This window comes from Mchenga conophoros, linkage group LG7, assembly GCF_057382185.1.
Source record: "Mchenga conophoros isolate Kocher_MC1m ecotype Shallow Benthic linkage group LG7, M_conophoros_male_GT1.1, whole genome shotgun sequence".
Classification (NCBI taxonomy): Eukaryota; Metazoa; Chordata; class Actinopteri; order Cichliformes; family Cichlidae; genus Mchenga; species Mchenga conophoros.
The window spans coordinates 63,196,323-63,217,790 of record NC_140532.1 but is presented as its reverse complement, the minus strand read 5'-3'; the positions used below and the strand labels follow the sequence as shown (position 1 = coordinate 63,217,790).

At 40.3% G+C, this 21,468-nt stretch overlaps 1 long non-coding RNA gene across 1 annotated transcript; it reads right to left on the bottom strand.

Moving 5' to 3' along the window:
• Positions 1 to 11,555: 11,555 nt before the first annotated feature.
• LOC146571474 (uncharacterized) lies at positions 11,556 to 12,291 on the bottom strand. Its single transcript, XR_014893242.1, has 3 exons — positions 11,973 to 12,291; positions 11,746 to 11,895; positions 11,556 to 11,664 (listed from the first exon to the last, which is right to left on the bottom strand). It is a non-coding gene; the product is annotated as an uncharacterized LOC146571474 (long non-coding RNA).
• Between the last annotated feature and the right edge of the window lie 9,177 nt (positions 12,292 to 21,468).

Here is a 21,468-nt window from a genome sequence, read left to right as displayed (position 1 = left end):
AACATTGGTAACATTTTTAGCTCTCAAACAAAGATATTTTTTGTGTCCTTGGGCAAGACACTTCACCCGTTGCCTACTGGTGGTGGTCAGAGGGCCCGGTGGTGCCAGTGTCCGGCAGCCTCGCCTCTGTCAGTGCGCCCCAGGGTGGCTGTGGCTACAATGTAGCTTGCCATCACCAGTGTGTGAATGTGTGTGTGAATGGGTGGATGACTGGATATGTAAAGCGCTTTGGGGTCCTTAGGGACTAGTAAAGCGCTATATAAATACAGGCCATTTACCATTTACCATATGTGAAAATATGTCAAAATAACAAATGTGTTTTGTGTTACAGGGATATCTTGTGGTGATAAAACACGAGCCAACTAGCACCATCACCTCCAGTCTCATAGAACTGCTTTGTTTTAGCATAGCTTGAACCCCTGACCCTGTGCCATGCTTGGTTGCACACTGCACATGACATACCTTTTACAATCTGCCAACGATTGGAGATCTGGTCGCTACAGGGGTCCAGAATTACAAGGCTTATCCATTGTCATGCAAAGGCAGCCACTGAGGGGCCACATTCCTGTGTACTCCTACTTTGCCCAGCCTCCAATAAAAGGGGAGGTTTGCTGCAGGAAGGGGATCGGGTGTACAATCTTTGTCAAATCAAATATGCAAATCATAAATAAATAAATCCAACCAGATGTAGGCAGATGATACTGTGACCCTTTAAAGATGCAGCTGAAAGATGAAGAAGGAGAAAAAGATACAGCTGTCACATAGGCCATCCACCCATCCATCTATCCTCTTAACTGCTTGTCCATTTTATAGTCACAGGGAAGCTGGAATGTGTCACAGGTGCCACTGAGCAAAAAGGAAAGGTGCACCCCACACAGGCTGTTAGTCTATCATCAGGCACCATGTAGGTCATGCTTTGGATCATTTCTAGGCTGTAGCAGTCTTTTGGTGATGATAAATATAAAGACAAGCTCCTTGCCCACATTCTGAAGAAATGAAGGAAAGTTAGGTTAAAAACAAAACTTTGAACTCTTTCACGCATTACAACTTAAAAAAAAAAAATCAGATTCTGTACAGAAAATAGAAGTAGCCACCATTACATCACATTTTAGCATCATGGCCATCTTATCCTCATGACCGTATTAGGACGAGAAGGCGGAGTGTTAAGTTATCAGCCAATGAGCTTTGTTACCAAGATGCTTTTATAGATGGAACACACAGATCGCTGCCAATTAGTAACAAAAAATAAAATACTTGAGTAACTGAAATCACCAAAATCGAGGGCTCACTGGTTGCCAGATAACTCCATGAAAAATGCTGTAAAACTCATTTGCACCACAAACACGTTTGAGATTAGCAAATGTGAGGCACACAGTTAGTGGCTACAGGTGTCTGTGTTGAGATCTACCTAAACAGGTGAGTTATTTAAAATAAAATAAAAAATCACTCCAGATGAATACGAAGGATGGAAATTAGCTATAAGCTAATTAGCTGTAAATTGGGAGTTTTGGGGATTAACTCACTTTTGTAGCCAGCCTCACTTCTGTATTGGCTTCAATTTTCTTTACCCTCAATTGTTAAAATTACGCTATAATTATATGTCATTAACATTTCCTGATGTAAGTGCTGCTCTGGAAAACTTTAAATCAATGCCACTTATCATGCAGACATATTAATGATAAGCTTTTAAGACATCTTCCTTTAAGATATCTTACTGTGTGGTTCCAAGTTTAAACTATTTCAGCTGCGAGGTTTCTGCCCTTGCTCCCATCCCTGTTGATCCATGTAATATTCTGACTGATTTAGGTCCAAATGTTATCGCTGCCAGATAATTCTTGCTTAGCTGCTGTTTTTCCACAAGTCTCCATTGGCTGCCTTTCAGAGGCACGTGAAACTGTTTTCTTGGCTTTTGTGGTGACAGACAACATCTGGCTATCAGCTTTCTCAAACACCCGATCTGGGCTGCATGGAACGCAGAGGTCTGGTTAGAGTATCAACTACATGCGAACAATAAAAGATGATAGAGGAGAGCTTTCTAACATGTTAAGACAGAAAATTTTTTTTTCTACCCAACCTATTTGTGAAAAAACACCAACACTATATCATGCTGTCATCATTACAGGTTTTAACCATGAGATGGCGCCACATCATAAAAAGAATACACACAATACTACAGCACAGTACAACCCGACAGTAGGCACTGGCCCTTAACACCACACCCCCATGTCAAACACCCACTCCCCCCACCACTTCACCTGTGGTCTATAATAACAGCCTGCTGCTAAATCCTCTGTGTGGTGCAGTGGTCATAATGAGGCTCCTACTCATTGCTGTGGTTACCACGGTTTTTGGGGGCTTGCATGCTGTAAAAAATAAAACATTGCCCATTAGTGACTCCAAATCATGGTTTATTGTTGCATGTCTATAGGTCACAAGCACTTTAACAGCTTTTTCTTTCTTGGATGGTTCCATCTGGAATATCTTAAGAGGTATACTCTTCGTTATCTCAAAGAGAGAAGTTATGATCAAAATATAAAAAAATTACACATAATCAACTCAATCTCATATTGTAAGAGCTTTTTGCTATTTATTCCTTCCTAATTATTATTATTATTTTTTACTGTTAACGCTGCATGAACGATTTGACAAATTACCTATCATATATCGTTCACTGTTTCATCACTAGTAATTTATTTCAGCAAAGACAAACACTGTCATTCACTTTATTGGAGTGTAACACAGTGAAGCGCTTAATTATTTGAAAGGATTATGTAATGCTTTCGATTTCGTCTTGCCCTTTGTATGTACCTCTACTGATATATTCTTTTATTCTTGTTCTATCATTTTTCTATTTTTTATTTCTGTACAGCACTAAAGTGCTTTAGAAATAAAGTGAAAGTGAAATAATTATTCAGGATCTCTTTCACCTAATATTACCCCTGCTGAACCCACATTATAGGCAGATATGAAGATTCTTTTATTACATTTTTAAATCATAATCAGCTTTTTTGACTTTTTTTTGTACACATATATGATACTGGGCTCCAGATGTTTCTTAGCTCTCATTGTCACATAACAATGCATAAAAAAACTGACAACATGACACAGACAATAACAACAGGCATAGCATATTTAGTTCAATGCTGGAATTTAATCTTTTTTAAAATTAGGTATGTGAGGTGAAGTAAGGTAATGGTTCTTGCCCTGTTTAAGTGGATCTCATTTCTCTTAACCACGACTTTATAATCTTCTGGTTGTGCACGACACATTCGTGTGGGCCCACACAGCCCAACCACACATAAACACACAATGCGATGTAACCTCATGAAAGATTCATTACAATTTGCGCAGGAGTCCTATAAAATATCCATAGAGTCACAGCAAGACATCTGAGTTTGCATTCAGGGCTGCCAGAAGTAATCCCTAGAGCTTTGTGTGTGTGTGTGTGTGTGTGTGTGTGTGTGTGTGTGTGTGTGCATGTTTCTCTGTATGAGTCTGTATTTATGTAAGAAAGGAGCATGTTTGCAGTATGTTTGCTCATTTATACTGTATGGGTTTATACTTTTCTATGCATGTGTGCATATGAGCTATGCATTCATTTACATCGTCTGACTTTAACAGTGTCTTTAAATACATGTAAGCACCATACCAAAAGCTGGGTAGGTTTGTGTGCATGCACATATGCAACATCTATGTGTATTCCGCCATGTATGTTACTTCTAGTGTGCACTAGTGTGTGTTCTTGAATGTGTGTGTATGTGTGTCTGAGTGATTGATTGAGTGATGCCAGCTTCCCACCACCCTCTGTCTCTTGACCTTTCCTACCAGTCTTTGTGTTTAGCAGATGATGAGATTTAATGCCAGCCAGTGCAAACAGGTTCCATCAGGATACAGCTTACACTGAGCAGTACGGGAGGCAGACAGCGGGAAAGAAATGTCCATCATGTCATTGGTAGTCTTAAAATTGAGTTTTCATTGACATTTCGACATTCTCATTTCTAAAGTAAACATCCAGTAGATTTTTCTTTTAGTTAAAAAAGAAGCTAATTTAATTTCTGCAAAGTTCATTGTGAATGTACAATAGTCTTTTTTCAAGATTTCAATTGAGTCATGTAAATGAATGGACAATTATAAAACAATAGACTGAACAAATGCAAACAGATGATGGTTCAAGTCTGAGCTTGCGTATCTAAAATACAAAATGCTACTTCGATGAGGAAAACAGATCAACGATCATCATTACATACTTTTAAAACAGAATCATAGGAATTAAGAAGGGTGGTGACAAAAACTCCCTCTTAATCAAGATATGTGTGTTTGCCTGGAAAACAACACTACAAATACCCTCGTGGGCCGTACCTAATCAAGATGAGTGCTGAACTTTTTAATTCTTCTTTAAACCTTTAAGTAACAGTAACAGTGATTTGAACGTTTTTGAAAAAATGTACACAAACTGTGTATAAAGGTACCTATCCAATTCTTTCATATTTTTTGTCATTATTCATTGATATACTGCTACCACTATAAAAAGTCCATCTCATGTCTGCATGCACTGATTTGCAGCAATGTGATTCACAGCTTGCAAGTGGTTTTTCTGTGTCCTGCCTCCTACCTCTTGCGACACTGTATGGAGGCACTGTCTAATTTAAGAACAGTGTTTTGATAATATTTTGATATTTTAATGTGTTGTGTGTTATGTAGAAAATGGTTTTAACCTGACCTGTTTTTCACAACACAGAGTATATGTATGAAATCAGCTCTAAGTGGAAATCAGAAGCCGCTGTGGTTCAGGTGGCAGAGCAGGTTGTCTACCTATCAAAAGGTCAGTGGATTGCACCCTGACTCCTCCGGTCTGCATGCTGAAATATCCTTGGGCGAGGTAGTGCACCCTTAGTTGCCCTTGATGCATCATGTGAAGTGTGAGTATGAGTGTGAACGAGAATTATAGTAGTGCAAAATAAATACCAGTCCATTTATTTCACCAATGATGAACGAGCTGTAATCTGGCCTCCCAATTTTCTCTTAAATGAGAGATTTCTATTTAAATTGGATTTTTCACTAAAACAACAAATTAATAAATTTGGCCCTGTGCCAGCAGTGTGTTCAGCTCTGGCCCCAGATGTCAGCCTAATGTGTACCATAACCCTGGAGAACCCATGGGGTCAGAGCCGACCCCATTGGTTTACTAGGGAAACCATGGGGTCAAATTTGACCCCATGGTTTCTCCAGGGTTAATCAAGCCATGTAACATGATAGTGCAAAAGTAACATGACGAAACTCTGTTCAGACACTGAATGTGCTCTATACAACATGCCACATTCACACACTTTCTCTAAACTGAGTGCTTCTTAACTACAGCCACACACATTCTCACCCTTGACATGCAGACTGGAGGAGCCAGGGATCGAACCACTAACCTTCTGATCAGTAGGTGAAAATATATTTAATGATGTAAAATATAATCTGGTGTTCTCAGGATCTATGAGACTCACCTGACTTTCATCAGACTGAATCAGTGTCAAAAACGCAGACAATGTCAAGGTAGCAGACACAGTTTGTACTCAGTTGTAAGATCTGACGAGATCAAGCATGAGAAAGTTGTACAGAATGAGCAACAGAATGAGAGCAACACAGTATTGAGGAGAGTGTGTATTGATTGCATTTCCATTTAAAGGGGTGGCAGACAATAACTGGGTTGTAAAGTGGAAGATGAAAACTAATAAGCCTGCTGTTTAAACTACAAGAGTAGAACTATAGATGGACGACATAGAAAGGATATTCCTTCTAATATATCACAGACGCCGTGTTTTTTAAATGTTATTTTGAGATGGTTATGTTATCTTGAATATTTGGTTTTGAAATTGGTCATCTATGGATAGTCACAATTTGTCATTTAGTAGTAATTCATATGCACAGAATAGCACTATTTACTCTTGCCAAATGCCACGTTAATGACTGTATGGTAAAGAATAGCTTTTGAACTGTGTGCACAGACTGAAATAAATATGAAACATGGTGAAACAGCTAAGCTAGCACAGAAGGTACCCAAGTCAGTATTTCTAAGGCGTTAGGCTTCCTTGCAGTTGCACACAGAGTTGCAGTTTTTCCTATTTCCTACTTTTTAGAGTACATTTAAAGCACACATTCCTGGTTGATGCCCTTTTAGTTTAGCAGTTGTTTAGACAGGTTAGAGCAGTCACAACAAATTGGTGAATCTGTTGACAAGACTCCAGGAAATTACTGCTCCCTGTAACAAAACACTTAAATACATACAGAGAAAGAGAGAGAGAGAGAGAGAGAGAGAGAGATTGTGTGACAAATATTCAAGAGTAACTGAATAAATGCTTTAACCTTTCACCCGCTTTGCCATTACAGTGATATTTTTGGTTTTTAGTACTGTGTCTAGACAGTTTGTATCAGATTAAAAAAAAAAAAATCTGGCTTTTTGTTTTGTTTACTATCAATATAACGGTGAGTACCATATGCATACATCTGCATAACATCAGCATAGGCAGTTGTGGAAATGCTCAGTTCAAGGCAGCCTTACTGCAGAACAGCTAGCAATACAGTAGATCCTAGTGTCCTTTGCATTTATTTTTTCCTCACAGTATGACTCGCCATCATTCAGAATGCAAAAGAAATAATCTGCTACGTGCCAAAGCTCCCTTTGTTCCTAACATTATTTCACTATTGGTCCCTGACCTTTGTTTTATCGCACTCTTTCCCCTCATCTGTTTCTCTCTCACTCTGTGGGTCATCTGACTTCCCATGGCTCCCCTTCTAAAAATTTCATTACCAGGATGGTACCTGCTGCCACGAGTCAAAGTGAATGTTGTGTCAACCTCAGGCTAAGATATTAATTACAGGTTATTGTGAGAACAATGGAAATAGGAGGTTTATGTGTCTATTTGGCAGCATGGTGGCACGGTGGTTGGCACGGTGGTTAGCACTGTTGCCGCACAGCAAGAAGGTCCCGCGTTCAATTCCACCATCAGGCCGGGGTCTTTCTGTGTGGAGTTTGCATGTTCTCCCCGTGTTTGCGTGGGTTCCCTCTGGGTACTCCAGCTTCCTCCCATCGTCCAAAGACATGCAGTTTGCGGGGATAGGTTAACTGATTAATCCAAATTGCCCATAGGTGTGAATGCAGGAATGAATGTGAGCGCAAATGGTTTCTGTCTCTCTGTGTTAGCCCTGCGACAGACTGGCGACCTTTCCAGGGTGTACCCTGCCTCTCACCCTCACAGCTGGGATAGGTTCCAGCGCCCCCTGTGACCCTGAAAAAAAGGATAAGCGGATGGATGTTTCTATTTTGTCTTCTCACACTCACTGGCAACTTCATTACCTTGTCTCACTGTGTTCTGCCTCCCTGATTGTCTGCTTTTGCCTTTGATATCTCCATTTTTGTCCTTGGGTCTGTGTGTGTGCGCGTGTTTTAGTTCCTTTTTTATTTTGATAGTCTCATGTCTTGTGTGCTTTACACTGAGTTTGACTTCCTGTGTCTTGTTTATCCTGATTTGTTGCAGCTGTCTTCCCTGGTGTTTCCCATCTCCCTAATTACCTGGTATGTATATAATGTCTCAGTTGTCCCTTGTGCTTTGTTCAGTTCAATTCATATAATGCCCAATCACAACAGATACTGCGAGGTGCTTAACATTGTAAGGTTGAAACCCCAACAATCATATAATCCCCTTGAGCAAGCACTTTGGCGACAGAGGGAAGGAAAAACTCATTTTGAACGGGAGGGAACCTCAGGCAGAACCAGGCTCAGGGAAGGGCAGTGAGTATATCTGCCAACACAAAATAAATCCCAGAATAATGTGGAGATGCTTTCACTTTTTTGTTCCACTGCACTAAGTCAGCTCTCATCAGCCTCATAGCTCTTTGTTTCCTGGATGGTAAACTGAGAGATAGTTTGAAGTTTGACATCTTGCAAGATTTATATAAAGTATAAAATTCCATTTGCTGTGTAGATAATTTAACTTTAAATGCTTACACTGGCACATATAAAAGCACATACAATAATATTTCAATAATACTGATAGACTGAAGTATGAAATGAATTCACTGTTTTGCTTTCAACCGTGTATGCTCTGTCTCAAAGTTCTTGCCTTGTTCCCAGCATCATCAGTCAGCTGTTTTCTGTAAATAAAGCTTTGATGAAATCTTTGCATACTGTTATGTTACTCTTTAAATCTTAAATTACAGTGTTTCTGCCATTACAAAGTACTCTGTTATGTCACAATGTGACCTACTGGTTTAATATGAGTTTATTAACAAAAATAGCACACACGTGTTGGTTGTATGATCACATAACAGTATGATTTTGTATGTCACTCACTGCATAGAGAGTTGTGCCGTTTTCTCAACCACATAACCAACAACAAGTTAATTTCCACCAGATTGATGGCTTTCAGTAGCTTCCAAAAATTGAACGCTGTCCTCTCTCTGCGCTCACACTAGCTGACCCTGGCATGCTCCTGGATACAGCTATTTCAGCTGTGAACCAAATAGTTGGAGGCAAACGCATAAAATGTGTCAGACTTTTTTTCCACTTTTGTATTGCAAATAAAAATGTTTTTTATCAGTGTTTATTGGAAAGTGTAAATAAAAAACTGACTAAAGCAAAAGTATAGCATTACAATGAATAGAAAGTAATCTGACTACTGATTAATCTGATTACCATAAGCCTCTAATTTATAATGCGTTACACCTTGTTACCCCTTTTGTCCAATACCACAAGACAGACGAAGTTGGGCAACTGTGCCAATAAAGAGAACAGCGGGACTTACATTCATAAGGTGGAAAGAATGAATCATTCCATACAAATGCTCATCATTCCTTTAATGGCCACTTAAGGCTTCCTCCAAAAGTGAGTGCATCTCCATAGACTCCCATTTTAAAATACACAGTTTACTGCATTTAAAAGCATGTTTACCATCTGGTATACAAACTGTTTTGGCCATCACCGACAGTTTGCTCTTTTATAACATGGATGCTGGAATTAGAGGCACAGAGCTCTTCTGTGTCTGCTTGCTGGCGTCACTGAACTGAACCTCTCATTTACATTTGTGTCTTTTGGAACATTTTAATGGCATTTGCTGACAAATGATATAATCAGTTGTGTGGGGGACTGCTCCAGAAGTTTGTTCCAGTTTTTTGGCACTTAGGTGCTACTTTGCACTTATTAGCATATATGTGTGTTGGAGTGTTGTACCTGTATGTTAGCTGACTATGTGGTCACATTAAGTATACTGTAACCCCCAGAGCTGTCCGTAGTGCTGAAACTAAAATTTTTACATTGTTTACAAGTCAATAAACTCAACAGTACCATCCTGATATTTTCACATGAATCCCACTTTGCAAGAACTGTGCCTTTTTCCACTTTAGTAAAGCATGTGCACATACTCACAACTGCCACTAACTCCTAGAGTATTTAAAAGTAGAATGGGAGGGAGAGCCTTCAGTTTTCAGGCCCCTCTTCTGTGGAACCAGCTCCCAGTTTGGATTCGGGAGACAGACACTATCTCTACTTTTAAGATTAGGCTTAAAACTTTCCTTTTTGCTAAAGCATATAGTTAGGGCTGGATCAGGTGACCCTGAATCCTCCCTTAGTTATGCTGCAATAGACGTAGGCTGCCGGGGGATTCCCATGATGCATTGAGTTTTTCCTTTTCAGTCACCTTTCTCACTCACTATGTGTTAATAGACCTCTCTGCATTAAATCATACTTGTTATTAATCTCTGTCTCTCTTCCACAGCATGTCTTAATCCTGTTTTCCTTCTCTCACCCCAACCACTCACAGCAGATGGCCCCGCCCCTCCCTGAGCCTGGTTCTGCCGGAGGTTTCTTCCTGTTAAAAGGGAGTTTTTCCTTCCCGCTGTCACCAAAGGGCTTGCGCATAGGGGGTCATTTGATTGTTGGGTTTTTCTCTGTATGTATTATTGTAGGGTCTAACTTACAATATAAAGCACCCTGAGGCGACTGTTGTTGTGATTTGGCTATATAAATAAAATTGAATTGAATTGAATTTAGCTTACGGCACAATCTTCACACTGCGGTGCTAAAATCACAGGAAATTCAGGGGCATTACAAATACAGTGATGCTTAAGACACTTTTCATGCCCATTTCAGTGCTTAGTCATGCCTTTTTAATACTCCTTTTTTCTGCAGCCTAGCTTGTGTAAATGGAAAGTTATGCTTTGGATTAGTTTTGCAAACAAGGGGATTCCCACCATGTCTCCATCTGTGAGTAGTTTCTTTTTACAGTGCCCCGTTGTAAGAGATGTTACAACGCCTTATTCTCTCTCACCTCAATTTGTGGCTCTGTGGATAACAGGCTCTAAAAGCACAGGAGACATCAGACATGCATTAGGGGTGGACAGGATCATGTCATTAGGCTATTAATATTAGAAACCTTCAACACAGTGCAGCACACAAAGAACTAGCAGTACTGAAGAAAGTGATGCCTAATCACCAAGTGGAATGTGAAAGAGAGGTAGACTTCAGAAAAAAATGGAGTGCACTGTCTCCATTCAGGACATTAGTTACCATAGAGACTAGTAAGGTGTATAGGTGTATGGCTGAAGGAATGTAATGGTAAGGTTGCAACACACCTCTCCAAACACACACAAACAGCCATCGGTATGAACAGCAACACATAATCTGAAGATTTATTGAGCGACCTTTTCAAGATTTTCGCAAACCACAAATCACATTGGGAAAGACAAACTACCTTATTTTGCAAAGGAAAAAATGTTGCTTTCATGGTGTGGCATCTAATTGGGAACACAAAGGGTCCCCCTCCCAAGACACACACATTCTTTCATAGTACTGATTTGCATTAATTGGAATTATTTTGTTGTGTAACTAGAATGATGGCTTGTTAAGGAAGGTGTAAAATATATTTTTTTAAAACTACAGAATGATAAAATTGCCTGCAACAAGTGAGAGATGACAACTGAGCACAACAGCAATCTGGGTGGGGGGACTTCAAAAGGGGAAGGTATGGAGGAAAGTGGAAATGGGATAGAACCTAGACAAAGGTATAAACAATATTATTATAATCAAAACTAAAAGAGTGGGTGAACTTTACAGAAAGAAAACATCAGCTGATTAATGGAGAAAGCCAGTAATTCTAGCAAATGAAGAAAAACCTAACAAATACATGAACATGAGACTCAAATAACAAAGTGTAAGGAAACCAGAGAACCCACAAAGACGAAAAGGAAAAAATCTACTTTAAAAAATTCAACTAAAAACTAAACTATAAAAACAAACTGTGTTTTCACACAAGAGTTGGAAAAAAAACTTGTATGAACACACAGACATGTATATTAATTTATCATGTTTTTTTTTATATTCTTATATATATTCTTTATATTACTGTAACAAAAACTCCTGTTCATAACCAAACAAATCAATAATAAATGCATATATTCATTGCTGTTCTTTATTACAAGCTACAGGTGTCAAGAACCGAAGTTCAACACACAAGCTGGACCCAGGAGCAGAACACACACACAGCGGTACGAGAGAAAAAATAAACTTTATTATAACTGAGAGTGTCCCGGGAGAGTAGAAGGGAGAAAACACACGGAACCAGAGAAACCGAGGGACCGGGAGAAGAATCGCGCAGGAAACGCCGAGAGCGGGACCGTGGGAGGCTGAAACAGAAAAAGAAAAAAGGATTATTGGGGTGCGGGTAAACCGGCAGCATACGAGGGGAGGTAGTGTACGCGTCTTACGATGATAGCGGGGCCAAGGGAACCGGAGGGAGGGGTGAGGGTCCGTGGGGAGAAGCTCCAGAAAGGGCGAGGCGGCTGGGGTTGATCGTGATCCAAATTCTGGACAGGCAGGTGGACAGGCTGGTGACTCAAAACACGCCGAGCAGTGATCTGGGTATACAAGGCAGAGTTAGTACTAGTTCACACGGATAGGATTGCCTAAGGACTTTCCCGTAGGTGTGCGTTACCGCTGAAGGACGATTACGGACTGGCGTGGAGCAGCAGGCTGGGCAGGATTAAATGGTCCACCTGGTGATCGCCTGGGATGGGATGCAGGTGTGGAGTCAGCGGCCACGCCCACGGGAGTGGGCATCCCATCAGCACCTCAGACGCCGGGCCGCGGACCATGACAACAGGTTTATTGTATAACACAAAGTAATCAATTACAGACACCAACACCGACACATAATTCCAAGAATCCTACATGCAGGGTATATGTAATCATGCCATTCGTTTTGACAGCAGTACTACATATAATATACTTTGTAAGGATTTGGGTGTAATTCCCAAAAGCTGTTTAGGTATTGATAATCCTGATGACCTAGGCAGTTTATTAAATTCAGTTTCATCCAGATTGATTAATGCTTCCAGGAAACAAACACATATCATATCATTAAGAACCAGTAAGTTTTATTAGGCACTGAAAACTACATTTTAAGTTTAGAAAGATTACATGGAAAATTTTAGGACATAACACCAAAAAACATGTCCCAACACATTTTGAATGGACATGTCTGTAAAAGGATATACAGTATAGAGGTTTCTGCACATTAAGTGTGATACAATCAGTGGACATGAGGGGAAACTGTGCATTCCCCCACTGTTTGGTGAGCGGTTTCCGTCACTCGTAAACTGATCATAAGAAAACCAATGCACAAAAAAACAAAACAGAAAATCACATTGTCCTGTGCATTCTTAATCATCCAGTTAAAGAATCTTAGAATATTGTGATTGCATATTAGTAATCAAGAAACTGACCCCACAGCCCACTGTTAGTCAGTGGTGCTAGTTTCAGTCATTATGCAAATGCACTGTTTAAAGATTTGGGGAAACTAGCAGTCAGCTGAGACTGAAGAAGTCACTGGGATAAGTGAGGAAATGTTTCTCTTACTGAAAACGATACATCCAGATAAACAGAACAAACTTTTTGTGATTTCTTTGGTCACTAGTAGATCACGATTGCCTGTCATTTGCATGAATGACACCAAGTTGTCTGCCAAGACTCACTTGAAAAAACTTGAGAAAGGTGTTGTGCAAACTGTAACTGTCATGTCTGCTCCCTGAAGTAATATCGTAACATGGTATCAGAAGTGAACTGATAAGGCTATAGAAGAGTGTCGCACACATGGAAGGGCTTAAGCCGCCAGCTGGACTTGATTTGCTGCAAGGGAACCTCTCGGAAAATTGGAGACGGTTTCGGCAACGGTTCGAGCTGTATCTCGCGGCTACAGGAGGGGCTAGCAAGCCACCCAAGGTACAGTCTTCACTATTTCTTCACGTTGCTGGAGAGGAAGCGGTTGAAGTGTACAATACCTTCACGTTTGCGGAAAATGGTGATGAGCATAAGCTGACGAAAATAGAAAATAATGGAGAAATTTGAGGAATACTGTAACCCAAAGAAGAACATAACCTATGAAAGGTACAAGTTTTTCACGTGTGTGCAAGGGGATATGCCAATTAGCCAATACATCACAGAGCTAAAACTAAGGGCCAAGTCACGTGAATTTGGACAACTGCAAGAATCCCTCATCAGAGATCGCGTAGTGTGTGGAATTACATCGGATGCAATGAGAGAAAGGCTGTTAAGAGAAGATGATATTACTCTTCAAAGACATCTTCAAAGAATTTGCTGATGTGTTTGAGGGGATAGGTTGCCTTGAGGGAGATAACAAAAAAGTGATGGCTAAAACCTAAGACGGTGTCATGTCTGCTCCCTGAAGTAATATCGTAACAGTAACTGCACAATGATCACCTTTAAAGTAAATGTTGTACCTTAGCACTGCATTCATCATGCAACATTCAGTTTCCATTGTTTTACTTCTTCTGTTAGAGCAGCTGGTAGTTGTGTACCATGTAAACTTTGGGCAGCTGTTGTAGCAACCAAAGAAGATTAGTGCAAACCAGCTATATTTTTCCTTATGACCAGTGGCTGCCTGTGTAACTGGGATCTTATTAAGATAATTAAGATATGATTAGTGTCTACAAATCCTGAGTAGGGAGGATTCACATCAATTGCTTCAGTGCTTGATTGTGGTCATGTAAATGAACAACAGAAAAAACGGACATAACAATTGTGATCTCACCCATTTTGATGCTTCAGTGTCCATATCAGTGTTTTTTTTTTCCCCTTTTTTGACCCAGAAGTTACAATATTTGGATGACTTGATAGAGATAGCTATCATTAACTAGCTGCATATATAAATGATATGGGGAAAATGCAGATACCTGCTACTTTGTTCCAAGTCTAAAGAGCTTGGAAAGAAAAGCATCTCAACTTCTTTAAGTTGGTTGAAGACTTTGTGCCAAGTAACAGATTAATAAAAAACTAGAATTTCATAAGCACAAACATATTGGATAGTCTGTACCAAACACCAAGCCATATTATTGTTACATAATTTCAGTTTAGTGACTCCAGTTAGCAGAGGTAGGGCCTTGCAGATGTGGATTGGCTCTAATGGCCTATATGGGGATACCTTCCAAACAAAGCAGCCCCTAACTCCAGTATCCAGGGAGATGAGTTATATAAAAAAAATCACTCCACTCAGATAAAAACTATTTTTGTAGTGTTTTTGTAATGCTCAAAAAATGGAGTCTGTGGGGATTGATTTGCTTCTGGAGAAACTGCAGTGTAGCCACAGAGGGCTCAGTTAACAGATCTTCCATTAGCAACTGGCACAAACTAAGTTTCTAGTTTTGCTGATTGTACTAGTTAAAAACATTCTGAAAGGTTACAAAACAGAGTGATCACTCCCCACGATGATGAACCTTGATTACTGGCAAACAACAAGCCCACTTTATGTAGTATAATTCTGGTTACAGAATGTCCGAGTGTGTGTATATATTGTGCTTTATCTTCGTTGTAGCCAAATGCTAAACTAATTAAAGCAAAAGTCAATAAGGATAACAAGATAATTTCATAATCTACATTGTCATAATTGCATTAAATGCTTCTGCAGAGATTCACTGAACCTGCTCCTGTACTTGCTGCCAGTGCATGATGCTTAAGAACACATAATCAGCTTATACACTTACTTTACTGGTTGTACTTTCCAGTGCCTTATACTGAGGAGAAATCCTTGGGTGATTTTTTTTAAGCTTACTTGGCTGGACGTCGTATAAACAGAAACACCAAGCAAACGGAGTCATCCCCTTACACTGAGATTTTTTTCAACAGAGCTCCACAAAGGCTTTGGTTCTGCATCTAATCCATCACAGCACTCCCAGCAAAGTGCTAGGAGTTCATTTCCACCGTGGCTGCGCAGGAAACCACACCCTGCTAATAAGCAAATGCTCTTACTCGTTCAGGGACAAACAAACTCACAATCAGCCGGGAATGCAGCTCACCGAAGTGTGGTGTGCATTCAGGTGTAGCCACTGATCCCTGTTGTGAGTTTGAGTGGGAGGTAATCACACGACAGATGTTCTGTTTATTGTATTCGGAACCAAGAAATAAAAAATAAGACTTAAATATGTTTTTATATATTTTTCAGTGATGTGCTCATGCACCTGCAGTAAGTTATTATAAATGACTATAGTGGCACATCCTCTTTGGAAACAAAGCATGCAAACAATGAATTCTTTAAAGGTTTAGTTCCTCCTTATTCTTCAGTAAAGTCTGAAACAGAAAGCTAAAACATGGTCATTCATTTCCTTTACATTCTGATTAAGTCTCATTATGTCTTTTAGTTTACATTTATGCAACACGGCCCCTTTAACCTCTTCAGTATTAGTATTGGATCTCACAATATATTTATAATAGTGAAATGACAGGCTTTTATCTTCCATTTAATTACACCTCCTGCATAAATCAGATGGTAGCATACCTATAGGGACCAGGAAGCCAAAGCTTTGGCAGATAAAAAGGTCCTCTATAGTGTTTGACTGAAGTTAAATATTTAAACTCCAGGTATTGCCTTTCATAATTTTACACATAATAAAATAAGAGAGGAACTTCAATCAAAGACTCTTTTGGACTACTGAATAGTTTATGTCAGTGTAAAAAAATCCCCAAAGCTAACAAACAAAAAAACTGGGCATTTTGTAAGCCTAGTCCCCCTCCATTGACTCCTCACCTCTGTGCTGATCGTTGGGGGCCTGATACACACAATTTTTCACTTAACTTAACACTTTTTCTTGGCTGTGTACATGCTTTTTTAAAATTTCACACAGCTTGGGGTGTGTAGGTTGCCAACTTTCCCACAACCAGAGGTAGGTAGGGTAGCCGAAAATTGTACTCAAGAAAGAGTAGCACTACTTCAACATAGTTTTACTCAAGTAAAAGTAAAAAGTATCTGTCCAAGAAATTACTCAAGTAAGAATAAAAAAGTATTTAGTAAAAAAAGCTACTTTCCTGTCTAACCAATAAATATTTTGTAAAACCACCTGTTGTCTCTGTTCTGTCCAGTTTTGGTACTGACCACATATACGACACATCCTATATGAGCACACAGCAGGAAGCCCAGTATGTATTTTTATTTAGCACCCAATTATTGTTCTGTACAGTCTCTTCCTGCCACTTGTGTGGGATCGAGAACTCCAAAGTCTTAGTGCAACAAACAGAGCTGACATCTTAATAACAGCGAAGACTCTTTCATGTGACATGAACTACATACAAGCATCGTAAGAATAGCTTCTGCCAGAAAATGTCTATATGCTGCTCTATGAACTAAAGCAGCATTATTTCTGCAGAGTCCTGTGCGTCTGGCCGAAGAAGCAGAGAGGAATAAAAGTATGCTAGATGTACTCATGATGAGCACATCATGAGTACATCTATCTATAGCTCTTTTGCAACTGAATGTCAGCCTTATTCTCAAAGTGAAAAGCTCAAATTAATGGGTTTCTCTGTGTATATCACAGAAATACAAAGGTTGAAAAGTGAAGGCAACGGAGAAGTTGTTGGTGTGTGTGTGTGTCTTTTCTTTTTTTTTTTTTTTAAAGAGACTTGATTGTATTCAAGTATGTGGAAAAACAGCCTTCCTGCTTCCTTCCTCCATGACCTCGATGCCCATTACCAGATTGAAGCATACAATGGGGGACCATATCCTTGGAGCCACTAGAAGGATGCAGTTTTTAGTGTTTTGTTGTTTACAGTATCAACACAATGTCAGGTTAAATTATTAAGGTGAACTTAAAATTGTGTTTCGCTCCGAACTTTAGGATATCTGTCTACTAAAAACAAAACATTACGCACACTCCTGCACCTGCCTGAGCAGCCACATTTGCTTTTAATGAGGCAGAAAGCCAAAGTCTTTTTAATGCACTATTTAATGCAAAAATGCTATTAGCATAAAAATATTTTAATCATGGAATTCGTTGCTCAGAGTAGACACTGTGTTCTTGGTGAAATGCATAAATGCTCCATAAGTTGGCACAATGCTCCCTGGCTAAGCGTTAACAGGTGAATCTGCAGAATATGCTGATTTATTCTTCATCGAGGTGCAGTTTGGCAATGTTGAAGCTGCAATTCAACTAATTTATTTATATAGTGTATCATATTATATAGTATGAATTCAAAATGATAATTATTAATGGCTGTGTTACAGAAAGCACGTTTCCAAAATCCCTGAATACAGCGTACTGAATTATTAATGCTTTTTCAATTCAGAAAGTCATTACTAACTGCTGCTTTAAAAACCCTTGTGTACATGTTATCTCTGTAGGATGTTTAAACATTTAAGTAGTTTAAAAGCTGCTAACTTTAGGTCTCATGTTTGCATGAGAGAGGCATCATTAGTGGTATGAAATATGGAGAATCCTTAATCTTATTTATATACATGCCAAGGAAAAGAATAAACAGTCTTGGATAATTTAGAGACTGATGTATTCATGAAGCAAATGCTGCATTTCTTCAGAATGAGAGTAAGAGACGGGCAAAGAACAAACACCTTTCATGTAGAGCAAGCCTATTCAAATGGCGGCCTGTGGTCCTGGCAGAAACACAGAGAAAACGCAAAAAATGAATTCATTAATTAATTTTTAAAAAATTAAAAATTCCTACAGCGTAGTGTAGACTGTGAATGCAACACTCCTAGTAGCCTAGCAATATTTAACCCGCAATGCACCGTGATGTAAACATATTAAACAATCATCGTAATATATGATGCGACAACAGCATGTCTTTCTCACTCCAAAAGCGCAAAATTGACAATGAAAACTGTCGGTTTAACCCTGCCTGGACTGACAAATACTTATTCATTTTACCGAGTTTAATAATCTTACAACCGGAGTTGTACTACCATGGTGAGGGTCCTGTACAGCCCAAGAGAGAGCTGCAGCAGCTTCCCTTCGTGTTTGCTTCTTGGCGAAGAAGAAAAGGCCTTTCACAGATTCTGAAACAATGAAATACTGCATGCTGGCCGTGGTGGATGCGGTGAAAAGTGAGGGTGACATCTGCTATTAAAAACGTACCCCTGTAGGACAGTTCAAATATTAGTAGAATTGAAGTTCTGGCGTCAGACGAGTTTGAAATGCTGTTAGATGACCTGAAGAAAACTGATGTAATGTCTATAGCAGGAGATCACAGACAGAACTGATAATGCACAGTTGTGCGTATATGTCCGTTTTTTGGATGGGAAATTGCTCGGTTTACTACCGTTAGAGGGACACACAGCTGGCGAAATGATGTTTGAGAAGATTTAAGCTCTTTTTGAGGAAAATGGTCTGGATATGAAGCGTGTCTGTATACTTGTGACCGATGGGGCTCCATCCATGGCAGGAAAAGTGAGTGGTCAGCGAAATATTTATTTTAATTTGAAAGGGAATTATCAAAATGTTTTTTGTTATTATTATTTCAAATGTGCAAAAAATAGTTTAGTTATAGCTCCCTTTTTTTTTTAAATGGACCTTTTGGTGTGCATTTGTGAGAGGTCACCAAATTCAAATTCAAATTCAAATTCAAATTCAAATTCAAATTTTATTTGTCACGTACACAGTCATACACAGTACGATATGTAGTGAAATGCTTGGACAACTGCTCGTGACCTAAAGAGAACAAAAAAGGAAAAGGCTATGAATAAGATAGGAAATAAATATGAAAAATTAAAAAGGGTAAATTTAACTAGGAAGGAATAAAATATAAATTAAGGTTAAAAATGAAATAACTGTACAACACAAATTAGAATGAAGGGTAAATTTAACTGGGAAGAATAAGATAAAATATATAAATTAAAGTTGAAAATAAAATAACTGTACAACAAAATACACAATACACAATATAGAACTATATAAGAATGTATGAAGAAATCTAAATATAAATAAATATATACACAATAACAGCAGCTGTACAAGTATTAACTGGAAATGAAGAATATAGTGACCAGTGTTGTGCAAAAACAATGTCCAGAAAGTCCAGTGTGTGTGTAAGAACCATATGTGTGGGTCAGTACTGTGTGGTGGTGTGATTGAGAGACCGTATCGCCTGCGGGAAGAAGCTCCTCCTCAGTCTCTCTGTGTTGGTCTTCAGGGAGCGGAATCGCTTTCCTGACCTCAACAGAGAGAACAGTCTGTTGTTGGGATGGCTGAGGTCCTTCACGATCTTCCTGGCCTTGGTCCAGCACCGCCTGCTGTAGATTGAGTGCAGGTCAGGGAGCTCGGAGCGGATGGTGCGCTCAGCTGACCGCACAACCCTCTGTAGAGCTCGTCTGTCCTGCATGGTGCTGTTCCCGAACCAGGTTAAGATGTTTCCCGCCAGGATGCTCTCTATGGTGCACGAGTAAAAGTTCCTGAGCACCTTGGAGGGCAGTTGGAAGTCTCTCAAGCGTCTGAGGTGGTAGAGACGCTGACGGGCCTTTTTCACCACGGTGTTGATGTGACAGGACCATGACAGGTCCTGCGTGATGTGAACTCCGAGGTATTTGAAGCTGTCCACTCTCTCCACTGGGCACTCGTTGATGACAGGGGTCTGGTAGTTCCTCTCCTGCTTAGTGCTGAAGTCCACTATCAGCTCCTTTGTCTTACTGACGTTTAGAAGGAGGTTGTTCCTCTGGCACCAGTTCTCCAGATTCCTAATCTCCTTCACGTAGGCCATCTCGTTGTTATCAGAGATCAGGCCCACCACGACGGTGTCGTCAGCAAACTTGATGATGGTGGTGGAGCTGGTAGTGGCCACACAGTCATATGTGTACAAAGAGTACAGCAGGGGGCTCAGAACACACCCCTGGGGGGCTCCAGTGCTGAGAGTGGTGGAGGCTGAGACATGTCCGCCCATCCTTACTGCCTGTGGTCTGCCAGTTAGGAAGTTGGAGATCCACTGACACATAGATGAGCTGAGTCCCAGATGCTCCAGCTTGGTGGTGAGTGTGGAGGGAATTATGGTGTTAAATGCAGAGCTGTAGTCTATGAAGAGCATTTTAACATAATTCCCCCTTCTAGTGTCCAAGTGAGTGAGTGATGTGTGGAGGAGATGAGAGATGGCATCGTCTGTGGAACGATTTGGATGGTAAGCGAACTGTAGTGGGTCCAGTGTGTCTGGTAGTGAAGAAATGATGAAGTCTCTGACCAGGCGTTCAAAGCACTTCATCACTACTGAGGTGAGGGCTACAGGGCGATAGTCATTGAGAGAAGCAGGGTGGGGTTTCTTCGGGACAGGAACAATGATGGACTCTTTGAAGCATGTGGGGATCACCGACTGAGATAAAGAGATGTTGAATATCTCAGTGAACACAGGAGCTAGCTGGTATGCGCAGTCTCTTAGGATACGACCTGGGATGCCGTCTGGTCCTGCTGCTTTCCTGGTGTTCACTCTCTTGAAGGCTCTCCTTACTTCATGCTCGGAGATGACGAGCACGTTTCCGGTGCTGGCAGTATCTTCCTGTCTGCAGCCGTTAGCGCCGCTAACACTAGCATTGTTGGAGAAAGTGTTCAGCTCGTCTGCCAGAGTCACGGCCGCGTTCGTCATACCGGTTGTTGGTGCTTTATAGTCCGTTATTGTCCTTAGTCCCCGCCACAGGCTCCTAGAGTCACTCTGTTGGAGTTGTGACTCTAGTTTCCTCCCGTAGCGCTGCTTCGCCTCTTTCACCGCCCTCCGCACGTTATATGACGCGGCTTTGTACGGGTCCATGTCCCCCGTCATGAGTCCCGTGTTGTAGGCAGCGGTGCGGGATCTCAGAGCGTCGCGGATGGTTTTATCCACCCACGGCTTCTGGTTGGGAAACGTTGTGATAGTCTTTGTCTCCACGGTATCATCCGCTAGTTTCCCGATGAATCCCACAACCGCTTCCGTAAACAACACCACCAGATTTACAGGGGAAAAGGAATAAAAAAAAATACTTGTTTTTCAGTACAGTTGTGTGGGTTTGAAATTGATCATGATCTGCTGCTTACTGGCTTCAAAAAAAAAAAAAAATCTGGCCCAGATAAATTCCTCGGTTTGAAAATCTGGCCCAACTAACTTCGTAGTTGAATAGGCATGATGTAGAGCATCAACAGGATATATTCACAGATGAAAGTTTTAGACAATCCATAATT